The 19828-nt window shown below is 33.4% G+C and overlaps 1 protein-coding gene across 4 annotated transcripts in view; it reads right to left on the bottom strand.

The window, feature by feature from the left end:
• LOC118194536 (membrane progestin receptor gamma-like) overlaps positions 1 to 19828 on the bottom strand; it is a 67610-nt gene that overhangs the window by 43055 nt on the left and 4727 nt on the right. The window contains exon 1 of one of the 4 annotated variants that reach the window (XM_085806619.1): positions 19321 to 19449. The exons of 1 other annotated variant lie outside the window; for it this stretch is intronic. The gene's annotated coding sequence lies outside the window, so the exon portion shown is untranslated. Of the gene's footprint in view, positions 1 to 6321; positions 6394 to 19293; positions 19450 to 19828 lie in introns of those variants that run through there. 2 more of the 4 variants (XM_085806618.1, XM_085806620.1) reach the window with 2 other exon arrangements.

Below are 19828 nucleotides of genomic sequence, written 5' to 3'. Positions count from 1 at the left end.
ATAATTCAGACTTCATAATTTCTTAGCTATTTTTAGTGTTACATATTCATTTAAGAGCCTCGCGCATCTTTAATTTTCTATAAAAATAGGAATTGTACATAAATTTAAGCTTAATATTTTGTAATGCTTGAAATTTATGTATTGATTTGCAGTTTGAAATGCGTTGGCTTAGAGGTGATCGCCACGAGAGGTTTCACTGTTATGCAAATATGTTCCTGTGGGTTGCTGCGACTATTTCCATGGAGCGGAGTTATTAAAGATCTGAAAGAAACAATATAACTACTCCGATTATAAGAAAAAACTCGCTCGATTTTCCCTTCGATTTCAGTTTTGTATTCTCCCAATTATTATGTGAAAATTTGTATTCTCACAATTATTATTTTTTCCAGTATTTCATACGTTTCTTTCAATATTTGAATTCATGTATAATATATGAATATATGAATTCAGTATTTCCAAGAATAATTTTTATCAGATAATCATTCATAATTAAAATATGTCCTTTCAGAAGTTAAGCTTTTCGATACTTATAGTATGGAATCGCAACCATCATAGTAAAAATTGCCAAGTTTTCAGAAGTCAGCAGAACTCTGGAAACCATGTTCATAACAGTTCTTCAGGTTACCATATCCACTGTAAGTTCCAATCAGAACACCGAATCAACTTTTTCGTCTGTAAAAAATCGCCAAACTGCGCCGTGGTGGTTTCGCTATTACATAAGTATTAGCTTTTCTTCCCTTACATACTTTTGCAATACTTTGTAAAGTCAATCTATTTAAAATTTGTCAGATGATTTAATTTCACTGTTTATTATTCTAGTTATGGAATTGCAGCTATAATAGAAATCTAGAAATTCCTTTGCAAACCAGACTTTTTTGGGACATCATGAGTTCTCAGAAACCTATAACTAAAATTATATAATTATTTAATTAGATATGACTTATTATAATTATTTGATTAGAAATTATATTTCTGATCCCACAAGAGAACATTCCTAACTGTATGTAACCACCTTAACAAAATTCATCTATAGTGTAAGGCATTTTCTCTGATATTTTAAAAGGAAGCATTACACAAAAACTCAGGACTGTCTGTCACAATCCGGGATGTCTGTAACTCGTACAGTAATACCAAATGTTATTTTCCTGTAAATCTTCCAAAACTGAGAAGTACGTTTTTGACTTTGACTCCACTAAAAATGACCACTTACCCAACCTTTCCTCTAAAAGTCTTTCAAAATTTAATCATCCAAGCAGGTGGCATCTAGTACCCGCTAGGCCCCTCCAAGAGAAGGGTTAGCAAACTAGAAGGCATTTATTTCGATTTTTGTAATATTTACAGTCACATTCGTTTTTACAAATGTAAAATATTTTACAACTTGTTTAATTTTACATCATATATCATACGTACATTATTACATTCATGTTACATAAGTTCAGAATTATCATGATGCACAAGTCCATGATACGTAAATATTTTACATCATACATTTTTATAATACTCATGAAGTTTGCTAACGCCTGAATTTTTTATTTAATATCTAATAATTTTTCATCAGTTGTTTCCATTATATTCTTGATTATTATAACTATATTCTTGGTTTCTATTTATATTTAAAAGCATAAAATAATACAATCTGAGGTAGATCTTATGGTAAGTAGGAAAATTTTGCATAATTTTACAACAGCAATCTTGTCGATACAATTTTACATAGTACTATATAGTATGTTGTTTTAACATATTCTACACGATTTCTGGTAATACATGCATTGGTCTTTGTATATTGTATATAAGGTTATTTAGTTATAAAGTTCTGCATAATATCTTCATTACATAGAATTTCTTAACGTAAAATGCATATAATTACATAATTCCAAGCAACGTTGTTTATTATTGTACAATTTACAGTATATTAATCCTATATGTAATTAATTGAGCTTCAGATACTATGTTTCATTTATATAAACAATTGAACAAATATAGAAAAAAAGTTTGCAAGATATAGCCCAAAAATAATGCAAATATTAAAGTATCGAAAACAATATATCATTATTTGAAACTCAGCGTATTACAACGTGCATATTGTATTTAGACCCGTTTGCATAAAATTAATACTCTCTCTATACCATAACCATCCTTTGCAATTTTATGTGCTACAACTGTTCGTATATAAGACCATTAAAATACCCTCAAAGCAGCATTTCAGTACTATTAAAGCATCATTAAATTATGCATACATTAATAACACTTACTGAGAAGAACTAAACTCGATAAAAATTAAATGAAGAGCGACTGACAAACTAAATTCCAAGGTAGCAGGTTCGTTCTTTCATTGGGTCCATTAGCGGCCAAGTGACTGGAACCTCTGAACGTTGATAGTGGTTGATTGAACGTGGGTTCATTTATCGACAAACACACTGCTGCTTGGGTAGTTTTGTGAATTTTTCCCATGTGTAACGTAAATACGATTCAAAATGCCCTTCGGAAGTCCTCCAAATATAGGCAACTCTTCTTCAGGCACCTAGCTTTCATGTATTTTAGTATATTCAAATAAACAAAATAATTCATTTAATTAATCACTTCTTCTTCCATCTATTACTAGCCGTTAAAGCTTCAAACTCTAGACTTTTCTGTTACATGAACGATATTATAAAGTTTGACTTACTTTGGCAACATAAACTAAGTCCGAACTCCTAATAGACTGTGAGCGAATGATAAGCGATAGCTACGTCTGAAATTAACGACAGAGATCTGAGAAGGGTTTTTTTTTTTAAAAAAAAAAATAAATTGATTAAATCAGAACTTAATGCACGACTCGTGATTACAAATCAGCCAGCTCCTTGTGACGATGTAACGTAAAGAAATAGCAAATTCAAATTTCAAATAAAAATAGCCAAGGGCTACACAAAGGATTTAACGCGAAATTGGCTCAGAACTTCTTACCGGCATAACAGTTTTAAATATTGGCAAATATAATACAAAGTCGTATAATATAACCTTCTCTGAGCTAGCTATATCAATAACGTGGCCCTGAGAGGCAGAACACGCTCTAAATTAAACTCCGGATACATTTCCTTTAAGTACTTTCTACTTCATTTGCATTCTGGCAGAGAAAACGGAAACAAGAACTGATATAAAAAATCCAAAACTCAAAGTAAATAGTTAGTGAAAAATAATAGTAACAACTCCTAATAATATTAACATGAAAAATAATAGCAAATATACAGTTGAATCAGGTTATCAAAAATCAGGAATTCCTTAAAGTGCATAACAAGAACAAAACCAGTGGGAGGTGAACATGCACACCATTTTCTTTGACCTTTCTTAAAACAGAGCTACCAGTAGCCGCCAGCGAGGTTATTTGTCCCACTGAGTCTCCGATTTTCGAGGAAATGAACGATAGACTGTCCGCCTCCACCTGAAAGGAATTCCCGCCTGTCAATCATGATTAAAGTTTACACGAGAAAGCTATCATTTCACCACCCTTTTGGGATGATTTTAGCCATTTTGGGATGATTTGAATGGCAAACATTTTATCTCTGTCTTGACCTCAACATCTTCACGCCGAAACACCAAGGTTTCTTCAGACCTCTTTAGTCAGTGAACTGTGCGCTTGTCTTGTCTCCCCTGCCAAAATGCCACGACGGGACCTGACGTTAGCTGAAAAAAATTGGTTTCCTGGATAAGATCAAGCAACAACCACGAAACACTAGACAGCAACGATTGGTGGAAATTACCGGATTGGCAAAGACTACAATTTCGTGCTTGTTAAAACAAGAGAATGAGCTGCGAGAAGAATGGGCACAATGTGAAGGACGAGGAGGAACTTCCAAAAAACGGAAGCGTGAAGGCAAGGATCCAGACGTCGATGAGACTCTTAATGAATGGTTTACCATTGTTACTGGACGAGCTGTGCGAGTAAGCGACTCAATGGTAAAATGCAAAAGCTAAAAACTGAGCCACGATGATTTTAAAGCTACGGACGGTTGGTTGTCTGGATGGAAATCTAGATATGACATAAAATTCAAAAAAGCACATAGCGAGAAAGAAAGCGCAGATGCTGAAGAATGAAAATCAACAAAACTGAACGAGCTTCTTGAAAGTTTTTCAGCAGATGACATCTACAATACAATGCTGATGAAACTGGTCTGTCTTATCGTGCTACACCGGACGGCTCGTTAAGTTACAAATATGTTGCACTCTCTGGCACCAAAAAACTGTCTTGTGCATCTCAAACATGTCAGGAACGGGCAAGATGAAGCTGTTGGTTATAGGAAAAATCCCTAAGCCTCGCTACTTTAAAGAATTTAGGATGGACAGTTTACCAGTTGTGTATCGTGCGAACAGAAATGCGTGGATGACCTCTAAACGTTTAAAGAATGGCTGAAGGATCGGGACAGAGAGTTACAACGCCAGTCGAGAAAAGTGCTGCTTCTTCTTGAAAATTGTGCAGCACATCCTCATTTAGATTGCTTGAAGAACATTCAACTGGAATTTCTACCTCCCAGGACCACAGCTTTTGTCCAACCAGTGGGCATGGACATCATGAAATATTTGAATACCCTTTATCGTGCAATTTTGGTTAATTACATCTTGAAGCAATCGGAGAACGTTTGCCGATCTCATCGTCAAAAGCCAGCGAAGTCAGTGCAAAGGTCAACATCTTACAAGCAGTTACATTTGTGGCCGACAGCTGCCGAAAAAGCACTTGGTATAGCACTTGGTTAAGCACTTGGTTTTGGAGATGGATGTGGGCATGCTCATTGAAAGTGAAAATGATGATGGACATGTGGAAATTCAACAGGTACAAAACTGCGAAGAATTTTTATCCATCGACAACGAGCTTCAATGCTACGATGAAAATGAAGATTACGACGCTGCAATCGTTGCAGCAAAACACACGACAGCATCGGAAGACCAAGAAAGTGATGATGATTATGCAAGTGACATGATGATGATGCAAGTTGGTGCAAGTGGCAACACAGGATGGGAGGAAATGCATTGAAACTTTGCGTCGGTATTTCATTCAGGAGGGAAATGAAGCCAGTCCCATTGCTGCGTTAGATGTTTGTGGTGATTTCGTTCAAGTGCAATTCGTCGAGAGGACGCGTGAGATCACATTGGATAAGTTCTTCATATGTTGACTGGAACTTGGTAAGAACTTGTTTATATTGTGCTTTGTATGCTGAGTATCGAGGAGATCGTTTCTTAGAATTTGTTTCTAAATTAATTTTCTTAATGAAAAAAGTTCGACTGTAGTTCTTGTTTGTACATGTATGTTCGCCATAGGTGTGTACCGCACAATAAAGGTAATAATTACATTTTAGTACATGATTTACATATGCATTACCTATTTGCTACATACAGCACGTCTCGTCTTACAACATAGGGCATGTTCGTGTAATCGGAGCAGCCGGTTATTAGAACCAAAACGATCGCTTCCCGATGTGATCCGATTAACCGGAATCGATTGTATATGGATCCTCTGTGTTTTTCTAACTATTATGCTTATTTTCTCTTCGTGATTTTTATGTTTGATAACTGGATTTAACTGACATAAATTATTAGAAGTAAAAATAATTATCCTTATCGCATAATTCCTTAATTTTATGTTATTTACTGTATAAAGACATGGACTGGACCAAAGACTTGATAAAGAAACTAAATTATTTTTATTAATTGATTTTCAAATCGTAATTTACATAAATATGCACAGGAAAAATCATAACATACATATACACGTAAGAGTTCTTGTATTGAAAAAAAAAAAAAAAAAAAATTATTTGTTATTGTAACGCCTACCACAGTTTCTAAACACTATCATAATTTATTCAACTACGCTAGTCCCTATTTATAGAAAGACACAAGACTAAAAAATAATTAAAGAAAATAAAAATGAGATGCCAGGCTTACGCTCTAGAGATGAATAAAGATTCTTTTCTTTACCTCATTGTACTGAAAATATTCATGTTAAAATTTTTTAAGTTTAAATACATATATATCTCCACACTAATAAGCTCAGAGAGTATGTTTTCTTATAATTGCTTAAAATTTTACGAAACATTCATTGAATTAAAAATGGCTCAGAATGCCTTTTCGCGACATACTGGCGAATCAGATAGTTTTAACGTACGCACGTTTAAGACCTTATGATCAAGATATCATCCTGATGCCTCTTTTCAAAGCATCTTGACACAAGAAAGGAGAAGCAAAATTCACTTTTCTATAGATTTATCGGAAACTTCCCTTCTGTTAAAATTAATAAATGATGAAGTTAATACTCATTAAAGACTAGAGTTTTAAATGAAACTCAATACTCACTCATTCAGTTGATTCAACCCAAAGCTTTATCAGTCAAGAGACTTGAATACAAATAACTTAACCTCAATAGTATGCAGAGGTCTTTGGGAAAGTAGACAGCTCAGAAGTATCTTAAATACTCTAGAAGGTCATCGCGATTATTAGATCGGAATTTCACTCAAAACCTTCAATTCTCTTTGGTCGATCAGAGAAGCATAAAATGTAATTGTTATGCTCAGAGTGACAGCGCGTTACAGGTGAGAAAACCCGTAACAGATTAAGACAAGATAAAAATCTACAAATCATGGGCATATATGAAAAAATTTCGTGATCACGAAAGAAATTCACTAATGTTATTATATCCCTGTAGTATATTGTAGTGTCTAAGGAATGAATATTTCAGCTTGCTCTTCAACATGTGTTCAAAGAGGGTATGTTCAAACATATGGCAATTAAATATCACGTAAAATATGAAAGCGTAAGTCAAAAAACATAATAAACCTAAACTGAAATAATAAACCTAAATATTAATTTTTGTAAATCTGCCAAACGAATTCTACTAGGTTTCAACAAAAATGAAAAAGACGTTTCAGCATAATATACTGATCAGTGCATAAAAATTAAGATTTTATTTACCGAGGAGGTTCAGTTTTACCAACAAAATTTATTTAATAATATAATACAAAATTCTAAATTATGACATAGAGCTGCAAAGCTACCTTAAATTTTAAAGTGCATTCAGTTTTAAATTTGCTTAAAAATATATTCAGTTCAAGGGGGTAATTTGTCCAGAAGGGCTATTAATTTCGTTTTGGTATTTTGCGTAGTCCATTATAAAACGTAGTTTCACTTTTCAAATTACTGCCACCAAATATTAGAGCCCTGCATTGTATTTAAAGAAATTAAATAATAAAGAATCTGCATGAATGTGCGTATGTTTCTCGCATTGTGAAAACCCAACGGTACCTAGAGCCATCAAATTTTAAATTACGTAATCCTCCACCAGAACACGGGCACCTGGAAGTCCGAATTTGGAATTTGAATTTTTATCTATTTCATTGTAAAACTTTAACGAATTTTTGATTAACAAACTCAACGGTTTCAAAGCGAGCAATGGCAACATTGTAGGGAAAAAAAAAAAAAAAAACATTTATGTCTCCAGCGCGTGAGACTGTCTATCGGAAATACTAAGGATATGCTGTTTTTAAATATTTTGTGATATTGCTGCTGAACTGAATTTTATGTGAATTAAGTCCGGAAGAACATGATATTTAATAAATAAAGGTAACACAAAACGTAAAAAAATTAATTACAAAATTATAAAATGTTACATCTTCGTTGTCTGCTATTATTTTCTTAAGACAAGAATTCAGTCCAAGTACTATCTTTACGGCGTTTTAACAGTTTCTTCACTGGTCTTATGAATAAAATGATTATCATCCATATATAATGCATTTCCTAAATTATTATGAAAAACTATATTACGAATATTTTTCACATCCTTTTCAAAGAAGTCTTTCTGATTATTTGCTGTTGTGATTTCAATATTTTTCTTTTCTTCTCGAGAAACTGTATTTAATATTAATTTCGAGATTATTTTTGTTGCTCTTTTCTTTTCTTTCCACTTGCACTCTTAAAACTCTGCATTATCCTTTGCATTTATACGATCTTATCTTTATACTGATAAAGTCGATGATTTGGTAATCCTGACATTTCATTAGTTGGAATGTTCCTATGAGCTAACAACGCTAAGTATTTTTGAATCCAGTGTAAAAATGTAAAATGCTCTGATGTAGAAGTCAGAAATTAAAAGATTGATTATATTCTCTCGCTTATGGGAAAAGTAGTACCACTTAACCCCCGATATGGAGTAAAATATTAGAAGGTTCTCCACGAAGGCATCCCTCCCCTTTGGCAGATAGCCCTCGGGTGCTTTGCCACGATTAAATAAACCCAACCAATGGTTAAAAAACTGTATGACAGAATTCCAGGTTATAGACAAAGAAATACCTTCTATATTAGGATTAAAATCATGTATGAACTAGGTTTGATACTAAAAGTAACATCTATTTAAACGGAAGCCTTACTAGAGTAATATAAAAATGCATTTAAAAGATTAGTCTGTTTAAAGGGAGAATACAAAATTCAGCTAATGCAATTCCAGTAATTCACTTTCGAAAAAAATCCAGTAGCTATACGAGATAAAGGGAAGAAAGAGCTACAAAGAAGGGACAATTTAAATATCATTGAGGAAATAAAAGAACGTATTGAATGCGTAAATTCAATGGTTGACTATTATCAAAAGAATAGTATGAAAATACGTTTTTATTTAGAGATCTAAATAAAGCGATAAAAGGATAATAATATATAAATTTAACTCTAATTGGAGGTTACCTCGAAAATGCCAAAAATAAAAGTGCTTTCTGTTTTAAACGGCTAGCAGTGCATTTTGGCAAATTCAGCTTAACGAAAAGAGTAGTGAATTAAAATGCAGTTGACTAAAACTTTAAAGTGTTTTCTTTTTTATATTTGTTAAACCTATTATCATTTTTAAATTACAAAATTCTAAACACCAGTAGTTCTTACCTAGGCTCGATTCCAGGCGAACGGGCTTTAGCTGCATAAGTGCTCTCGTAGTTTTCATCGTGAGTAACTTATATACGATCCAGGTTTCTTTAGAAAGTCCTCCACAAATGTATCCTTCTCCTTATGCAAATAGCCCTAGCGCGCTTTGCCATAATCAAATAAACGAAGCCAAAATATTTATAAGCTCTTGATAATTTTTCCAAGAGAGAATTCCCGCAAATTTACAAACTCTTCTCCAATATGTTTATTGAAAATATTGCTTGTATAAGCGTAATAAGACTTTTCAAATTCGCCTGTTCTAAGAATAAAGTACCGGGTGGCCATAATTAAACTTACAGTGCTCACAGTGTTCTGCAGCGCGATCTATTTGCGAGAATGACGCCACATTTTGTAGGAAGATTAAACAAGATGGGTGACGAAGGATTTCGCGAAAAAACAAAATAGTTCCAAAAGTCACCGCTAGGGAAATATTTGGCGCTGTGTAATAGAAAATAGAGTGTTAACAAATGCAAATTAATACGGAATAAAATTTCCTTTTATTATGCACATTTTCTGATTTAGTTCAAGTGCAATATGGCAACACTTTTAAAAAAGTGTAAAATCTACATAAACACCGATAAAGTCTCGTGATCTGCTGTATCACGTACGCTGAGCAGAAGAAGTTCTTTATTCAAATTTCACGTTACATCCATTCGCACAGTGCCAGCTGCTTGGGTTTTAAAAGGCAATGTGTTACGTTTCGAATCAATCGGATTGAAAGTTTATGTGCAATGTCTCCTTCTTTAGTCGAGCGTGCGTTACAGGTCAAATTCCTTTATCTCAACCAGTGCAACGCTTCAGCCGCTCTTCGTGCTTTTAGAACGCACAAAAAAATGCGTAAAGGTAACGGTCCTGTGTCAGTTAATGGGCTAAAAGCAATGGTTGCGACGTTTGAGAAAACAGGTTCTCTGGAGGTTCAGTCAGGCAGAGGACGAAAACCTGTACCACAGGATACAATCGAAGCAGTCGCCAAGGCGATTGTCGACAGAGGACCAGACAATTATGCTGTCACCTCTAGCGCTCGTGAAGTAGCTCGGAATATGGATATGCCTTACAGTACGGTTTTGTTTTGTTTTATACGGGCGCAGCCCTTCCGCCTGGTTTGTTGAACCTCATGATGAAAAGCGGGCGCAACCCGCCTTACAGTATGGTATGGAAAATCTTACGAAAGATTATCAACTTCTATCCGTACAAGATCAGCCGTGTACAGGAGTTACTGTACCCCGACCATGATAAGCGATTGACTTTTGCTCTCACCTTTCTTGCCAGAATGGAGGTGGATGAGGCTTGGCCGTGGAAAATCTTACGGGGAAGACGAGGCCCACTTTTACCTGAATGGAACTGTGAATACCCAGAACTGCCGAATTTGGGATGACAAACCACCACATGCAGGCACAGCAATTCCCTTACATTCACCAAAGGTAACTGTTTGGTGTGGGTTTACAGCGGAATTTATCGTAGGTCCATTCCTTTATGAGATCATTAGCCCGACAGGACCGGAAACCTGTTCTGTTACCGGAGAGAAATATCGCCACATGTTGAACAGCTTTGTCATTCCGGCACTTCAGCAAAGACAATGCCTGGGGGAAATAATTTTCATGCAAGATGGAGCCCCTCCACACGTTGCTGTACGGGTGCAACAGATGCTACGACAGAAATTCACAACAGAAAGAGTCATTAGCCGCTACTTTCCAACTGCATGGCCACCTCGTTCGCCTGATCTTACCCTATGCGACTGCTGGCTATGGGGTTACCTCAAGGTCCAAGGTCTTTCAAGGAGTAGTCCAGGACCTGGCTACGTTGAAGGATAACATATCACGGACTGTACGGGAGATTCCTGCAGACATGTTACTTTCTGCTGTTGTGCATACTGTGCACAGAATGCAATATGTGGTCCACAACAACGGCAGCCACATTGAACCTTATTTGAATGCAAAATAAAAGGTAATTTCAGTATTGATTTGCATTTGTTAACACTCTATTGTCTATAACACAGCGCCGAATACTCCCCTAGCGGTGACTTTTGGAACTAATTTGTTTTTCGCGGAATCCTTCGTCCCCCGTCTTGTTTAATCTTCCTACAAAATGTGGCGTCATTCTCGCAAATAGATCGCGCTGCAGAACACTGTGAGCACTGTCAGTTTAATTATGGCTACCCACGACTTTTACGAACTTTTAAATGTGTGAAATTTCTACTGTTCAATTTTCTTAAATTTGTTGGAAAGTTATGGTCCAAAAACAAGTCGGCATTTCTATAACATAGCATACAAGCTATACGTGTGATTACGTATGCTAAAGAACATGGAAAGAGGACTGTAGAGAGGCACTTCGAGCCACACCCAACTGAGAAAACGACAAAAACTTGGCAGAATCAGGAAGAGGTAATGCACTGAATGGTACAGAGAACAATTTATTTTATGAGGATTCGGATGCTGATTTAGAAGAGGTTTCAGGTGACTCCTTCATTCAGCTCTGGAGATAAGTGTCTGGATTTTGATGAAGAAGATTAAAAGGTGTTCTTTTCCAGATAGATTTGGTATTTGCAGAAAGTATTACTTTGTATTTATATTACTAAAAAATACTATAAATTCATTATAATGATGAGTAATGAAATCTTAGCTTTCAAAAATGTGCATAAGGGTGCGTCTTATACGCCGGTACGTCTTATTCGCCGGCAAATACGGTAATTACTAATTCAAGACAATGAAAATATAGCACTTCACTTGTATTAAGATCTGGAACTTGAAATTTTTTTATTAGTTGGAACTTCATCCTATATTGAATACTAACTAAGCAAAAAAATGCTTAAAACACGCTACACTTCGAATTAAAAACAATTCGCTATCAAATTTCTATAATTAATTTTACATACAAGTACATTCGTATCGGCAAATTTTTTTCCAGTTCTCATGACGGAAATAGTCTAAGAGTGACATGAACCCATGCTTCCTCTGGGTTTGAATTACTCGCCGTCTATTTTTAGTTTCCATGATAAAATATTTTCCGATAATCTGCGTACTTGAAGAGATAGAGGAATTGAATGATTTACGTGGTAAAACATTACACAGGAGTTGAAAGCGAAGTTAGACAGCTTGACCTTTCCGCTCAAGTAATACAAAATCACGTGACTTTTTTGTCAGCAGCATGATGAACACATGGCCTCTTCTAGGTTTGTTCAGCTACAAACAATCTGACAAGTGAAAGCTTAGATACAGTAGATCGCAAAATAAAATAATTAGAAATAGTGTTGGAAGTGCAAACGGTTCCTATGTTGGGGATATGATATATATTATTCTCTACTTCTAAGGCCGAAGCATATCACCGAAAGCGCTAATATTTTTCATTCTAGGCACTTGTTTTTTATATTTCCAGTAACAAAGCGATGCTATTGTTAAAAAATCGCTGTGTCTATGTAATTCGTAATTTTGTCTTTTCATCAAGAAATGCATCTGAATTAATCTTTTATATTCTTTGAAATCTTATGAACTGCCTTCAAAAGCTGGCATTTCAAATAAGAATAATTTTATGCATTTTCGTATATCCTATTCCAAATCTGAGACCGGAAGGTATTTTATCAGTTTCGATTATTTTTCTCAGTAGTAAAATTATTTTTTCTTGTTTCCGTTGATCAAGTTAGGCTACAGTTTAGAGCTGGTTTCATATTATATACATGTATTAAAATAATTTCAATTTAACTTCAACAACTTTTTCTTTGGCGAGAGGGGCGAGGAGAAGGGTGAAACCATACCTTTTCTATTCCAGGATGAGCAACAGAGTATAGGTTAAAAATAACAGATGCAAGAAATGCCTATTATTTTGACCTTAGTAATTGCTAAAATTTAAGCATTATTTTGGTACTGAGACTAAGGAAAATGCATTCTTTTTTTAGCAGCTGAAAGTTATCCTGCGCAAACGTTTAACGTAATCACTTTAAATACATAATATGAGAGACATACGCCTTCTAGTACGGAAATTAAAAAAAGAAAAAAAGTAACATATTTGTAATGAATTTATGACTGATTAGCAGATGTAACTGATTAATTGATAATAGCGATTAACTGATTAACTAATAACGAGGTTTTATAACTGATTAACTGATAATAACGAAGCAAAGTAATTACGTATTATCCTGTCGACCACGAGAGCTGGCTACAATCGAGCCAAGAAATTTGGCGGTAAACACGGCCGAAATTGCACCAAATGCTTCCTCTAAAATTCTGAGAGAGCTGATGCCTCTTTGATTAATAAACAAACAGTATTCAGCTCGCTTCGTTTTTGCCGCATCGTGAAAACGCGTTCGTCAATTTCTACGGTTTTGTTTTAGCGAAAGCTTTGTTTAGAGCACTATGAGTAAAATCTCGCAAGTAATTGTTCCAATCTATTACTGATTTGTTGGTCTTGTTCAGCTGACGATATCATGTTCACTAACACACATTTTTTTTATAGTACGATACCATAACTTTGAAAATAATCCTTTACTTGCTGTTTTGTAAAACGCAGATCACAAATTTTAATCCTTCTTTTTTTCATAATTTAAGGAAACAATATAGCAATAATAATTAATTTATACTTGTTCATAAAAACGAAAAGTAGTTTATCGAGAATTTATCGAAGTTACATCAAACGAAAGCGCAAATGTTATGAGTGTACCGGTAAATCAAGCTTACCTATAACTGGCACACCAATGGCCAAGCGGTGAAGTCGCTGAACACTAATAGTTCTGGCGCTAAATTGCCCTGCTTGGCGACAGTTTCATGGTCGACGGGGTAATATGTTAATACCCGCAGCAGTTCTCACTACAGAAACATCTCTCTAAAACACTAAAATGCATGCTGACCATTCGGGCCAATTTCAGATGTGAATTCTTATGGAATTTATCATATCTTTTTGCTAGCGCAGTTTAAAAGTCAACAATCGAATGAGGGAAGCTAAGAAATTTCAGATTAAAAGAGATATATCTTAACATCAAAAAAGAATTAATAATTTACTACTAAACATAACTGATATAGGATCACTCTTTCAACGTTGATTTTCATAAAAATATCAAAAACTATATCAAATAGTGAGTTAATGAAATTTCAGATTAAAAGAGATATATCTTAACATCAAAAAAGAATTAATAATTTACTACTAAACATAACTGATATAGGATCACTCTTTCAACGTTGATTTTCATAAAAATATCAAAAACTATATCAAATAGTGAGTTAATGAAATTTCAGATTAAAAGAGATATATCTTAACATCAAAAAAGAATTAATAATTTACTACTAAACATAACTGATATAGGATCACTCTTTCAACGTTGATTTTCATAAAAATATCAAAAACTATATCAAATAGTGAGTTAATGAAATTTCAGATTAAAAGAGATATATCTTAACATCAAAAAAGAATTAATAATTTACTACTAAACATAACTGATATAGGATCACTCTTTCAACGTTGATTTTCATAAAAATATCAAAAACTATATCAAATAGTGAGTTAATGAAATTTCAGATTAAAAGAGATATATCTTAACATCAAAAAAGAATTAATAATTTACTACTAAACATAACTGATATAGGATCACTCTTTCAACGTTGATTTTCATAAAAATATCAAAAACTATATCAAATAGTGAGTTAATGAAAGCAAAGCGATCAAATAATGAGTTAGATTTTTTTTTTTTTCTTTTTCTTTTTTTTTTTTTTCCCTTATTGCACATTAAATAGCATTGAATAAATGTGTTTGAGCAAAATATTTTTTTCCTAAAGAGAGAGATACATCGCATGAATCTTAAAGCAAAATCCTTTTTTGTAAAAAATTACAGCCAAGGTAAAGTTTCAAAATTATTTATAAATGACTTTACAGAAATTCCTTCGAAAGAACAGACATATTTCAAGAAAATTTTCAGTTAAATAAAATAACAGTAAAGCGACAAACATTAGAAAATGAGATGGCTAAAACAATTTACATAATCTTTAAGTAAACTTTTGCTTGAAAACCATTCATCTATTGTTAATTACTCCACAGCTTTTGAAGTGCAAAGAGGTAATTATCCCTTAGCAAACCCTTCATAAAGGCAACTTTGCTACGTTAAGAAGCTTTCTTTATAAGGTATTTCTCCCGCCTTCTTAGCATACCTTCGTACTGTAGTAGTCAGCATGCTCGAAGCGTATTTGAGAGGTCCGTGGTTCGAGTTCCGGCGAGGGCGTTGCTCATTTTTTCTCTCTCCGGTTTGCAAAAAAATCCTAATGTCTCTACAGTGGCGCCCGAACTAAAAAAGGTGGTGGATGAGGATTCTTCACAACCAGGATTTGGCGATTGGGTCCCCTAAACCCCAGACGCCCTTTAAAAGGGAGTATATAAGGTATTTCTCCCCCTTCTTAGCATGCCTTCGTGGTGTAGTGGTCAGCACGCTTGACGTGTTTTCGAGACGTTCGTGGTTTGAGTCCCGGCGAGGACATTGCTCATTTTGCACGGCCCCTGCTCCGAAGTAACTTAATGTCTCTACATCTTCAGGGTTAGTGACCATTTTCTTCTAAAGTTACAAGACAGAGATCATTTTGGTTTGGAATTCGATTCCTAACATGAACGAATTCACCTGAGCCTAGTTGAAATATTTTGCTCAAAATCAGTCTACGTTACAGTCGAAAATTTTCGTTTATTTAACACAATTACATACCTATTTGCAATAAGAATTTTTTTTTTTTTTTTTTTTTTTTTTTTTTTTTTATTGTATTAACTCGGTTCCTGGTAAGAAGTGCTCATCCAAACATCAGATAATTTATAGACTCGTCTTTCTTCTCTTTCCTATAGTTTTACAAATTTTCTATCGCTCTCATTATGAGATCATTATAAAGAGATGATAATCATCATAATGAAATATTTTTTGGTACTTTTCTGTTAACGTGGTGCCAGTAACCAAATGTAACACAAAGCGTCAAATGTGTAAGCCTTTTTATCGAGTCATAAACATTTGTGGCAATGATAATATGTAGAAGGTTTAATGTGCGCACTGCGGAAGCTGCGCACGATGTACAATTTTGTGCAATTATCTGATATTTTTTGTACTTGAAAACTAAGGGAAACTGGCTCGTATACACACGGGGAAAACCACGAAAAATGCCTATGCAGCCAACCCGTTCTCCGAGATTCGAACTCCGGACGGAACTATCAATGTTCAGCGATTTTACAGCTCGGCCGCTGGTGGGATCGGCAACATTGTTCGAAATAAAACCAATTTTATCTTCAACGTGCCAGATTAGACGCGCCAGTCATTAGACAAAATGAAGATATTTATCTTTCAGCTTTAAAAGTCCAGAAATTCGGCTCTTTGAAAGCAATCCTTTGCTATTGCTTCAAATTTAATATTCATTATGTTGTGTGTTGCATTCAGTAAAGCATAAGATACTTAATTTTTAAATTTAATCCATCTGTTACAGAGTAGCAAACCAAGTGACTGAAAAGCAACAAAAGTACATTTTTTAACTTTTCAATCTGACTGATTTAAATAAAAATGCATTTAAATCATGAGACGTTTTAATTAGAAATATTAAATACTTTTTATGAAAGAACATTAGCTGGACTCATAAAAATCATTATATAATTTTTCTTTCTTATGATAACTCTTTTAGGCAAGTGGCAGTTTCCAAAGGAATAGTGCAACGAATAAAAAAAAAAAAAATAAATAAAAAAAAAAAAAAAAAAAAAAATGCGAACACCTAATCCTCTATCAAGAATTCTAAAAACACGCTATTTTTAAACATTTTATGATTTTGATCTTGAAATATGGCGTAAGTGCCAAGAATGTGATGCTTAATAATAAAGCTAAAAAGACCCCCAAAAAAAAGTATTATTAGGAGTGAGTCCAAGAACAGATTGGTAACTTGAAATGCTCTGTGAGAGCACAAAAACCTTATCAAATCCTGTAGTGAGACGTTAAAAGTCTGAAATCTTTCCAGTTTTGCTTTTATCTCCCCATGTACACAACGATCTGTTTTCGCTTATAAAATCCAGAAAATTGTATAAATTCGAAATCGCGCTTTATTTTGGTATTTCGCATGTTAAACGTATTACAGCTACTTATGACATGATATCAAGAGGCTACCACATATGGCGCTTCGGCGCACATTTCGCAATTGGTGCTCTGTTAACAGAAAATCACTATCCTTTCTTTTCCTACCTGTAGATTAATTAAGAAAGAATTATTCAATTTCAAACGTTTAAAAAATAACATTATAAAATGATAAGTAGCATCTTAATGTAAAGGGTAAATATGCACGTTTGATTTATAAGTGTTCGATACGACTTTCTTGAGTTAAGTGGAAGAGTAAGGTCAAAGCGATATGAAAATTCTTAATAAATGCATACCAGTGTGTTAATAGTACTTGCTCTAAAGCAACATAAATGCTTTTTTAAATACTTTTTTAAATACTTTAAAGTTTTTGGACTTAGGTGACAAAATCAGTTAATTCTGCTTTTCAAGTACTTCCAAAGAAGTTGCAGGGATATTATCTACAGAATAACTATCGTCTACCTGTAGTTATTCTCTAGATAATATCCTAAAGTATCCTGTAGCTATTTTTTAGATAATATCCTATATAGTTTAAAATAAGAAGTTCAAAGTCATAGCGACCTATCCTTCATTTACAATCATAAAGTGTCATCATCACCAGACGGAGGAAATTATAGAATTTTAACAAATTAGGAGGACCCTTTCCCCCCCCCCAGGAGTCGTTTCCGTGGTTATAAGGCACAGTTTTGAAATAAAATGGTCTTGAAGTGCCTTTTCTAATGTAACAGCTGTTTGTTTTAAATTAAGTTATCAGTTTCACTGAGTCCGGCTGATTCGGGAAAAGGCAATGTTTCGAATTTTTCCGTTGTTTAACATCATTTTCAATAAAAATTATCTTGAATAAGAAACTAATGCTTTTTATTGTTTATATCCTAAAACATTACTCTACACATTCTTATACTACATATTATTTTATTTTATTATTTTTAAAATTTTATTTCATATAATTAAATCAAAATACATACAATTATAATAATTACTATATACGCGTAAAAGTATCAAAATACTGATGAACTAATTTTTCTATGAAAAGAAAAGGATTCTAATTATGAAAATCATAAAAGTCTGCGTCAATACCTTTCAACAAAATAAAATTTTCAAAAATGTGTACTGAAAGTAAATATATGTATTTTTAATGTAATGTATTTTATTTATATATATTTCCTTAAACATATGATTCTCATATTCACGTTCTCTACTATGTAACATAAATACAATAAAAATTCTGAATTTTGAATTACGACGACCGAATATCTCAGGCGTCAAATTTTGTTCAATTTGTTCGTAAATTTCACACTAATTTCATTATTAAGACTAATACTATAAATACCCTATTCGTTCTCGCGTATGAATTAGGTTTACTTGTAAGTGTTTAATTAATACTCCTCTTACGTACATCTACCTGTAGGTGCCCCCTTTCCTAAGGATACTAAACCTTTTCATAGTTTTATTGTATTGTGTTGGCATATATTTTCGTTCTACACAAAACTAAATACTGAAAGTGAAACCTTTCTTTTTTAGAATAGTTCCAGGAATATTTAGTAGTTTTTTAAAAAATAATAATAATGCATTAAATTTACATGGTTAATTTAATTTCATATTTCAAACCAAATTCACAGAATTACTTTAATTAAGTCATCTCGCAAGTCGGACTAACGCTTTAAAGTTAAAAGGATATATAATATGTTATATATATATGTGTGTGTGTGTGTGTGTATGTGTGTGTGTCTGTGTGTATAAGCAAAAGGCAAGAAGAACTATTTATTAATCCTGCACCTAAGCTGCAATGATTTAATTAAAAATATTCAAATAAATGAAATGGTAAGACATCTATCTAAAATTCCAAAAAATAAAAAATTTAAAATAAAAATTCCAAAAGTAAAAATTAAGAATGCCAATGAAGAAAATTAAGAATTACGATTTGAAGACCACATAAATTTTATTCTACAAAGTCGTAATAGGAAAATGAAGAAAATAAGAATTGAAAATTGATTTAATAAAAATCAAAAGGTAAAATTAATTTTATAAAAGCCAAAAGGTAAAATAAAAATTTTGAAATATTGTGAAAGAAAACGATGACAGATGTAAAAAATTACCCTACAAGAACGAGCTAATGGTTGTATAAAAGTAATCAAATTGAGATGCAAAAAATGCAAATAAAACTTCCAGCAATATCATAGAAAAATTACCGATATTATTATAATATATACACGTATATATATAATAGAACTAGTTAAAGGAGCATAATATATAAAAGTACACTATTTTATAGATAATTGATAAATTCAAAAACAAAACTACATTACTGTGCAAAATCACTTCTTCGTTCTTACTTCCTCTCCATTTTGTCCTGATTTAATGGATGAACGTTTCTTTAATAAGCTGAATTCCAACAGCGCCTTAAACATGATTAAAACCCGTCTGGATTTTCGAAACAAGGCGTTGATATGTAGAAGTATTCAGCAATTTTAGTGGTTGTAAGTTTGATGTGATTTTATTGTTGATATTTGCAACGAGGAAAAAAGAAACAAGGAAACTCAACATTCAAAATACGTGAATACAAGGCCACAAAAAACGATTTCCAGTCCCGGAAAGTTCATATCGCGCGTGTAATACTTGCTTTGTAATAGGTGAAAAGGGAAAACAGGGATGTATAATATCATAATAAACGTAATCGATTACTACATTAGTAATGGCAATTATTTCATCATTCGCTTTACTTAACGTATGGACCCTAGACATGAGCTTTCACAAGAGCTCTTTAGGTATTCAAAGGAACGTTGCTTAAAATAGTCTAGCTTTCTTCATCAGTCTTTCACACCTTAAGACACCTCCGCATAA

The sequence above is a fragment of the Stegodyphus dumicola genome, chromosome 12 (genome assembly GCF_044657685.1).
Source record: "Stegodyphus dumicola isolate Sdum_Otavi_A_Nest chromosome 12, ASM4465768v1".
NCBI classification, from domain to species: Eukaryota; Metazoa; Arthropoda; class Arachnida; order Araneae; family Eresidae; genus Stegodyphus; species Stegodyphus dumicola.
The sequence above is the reverse complement of the archived record's forward strand: the minus strand, read 5'-3'. Positions and strand labels throughout refer to the sequence as shown.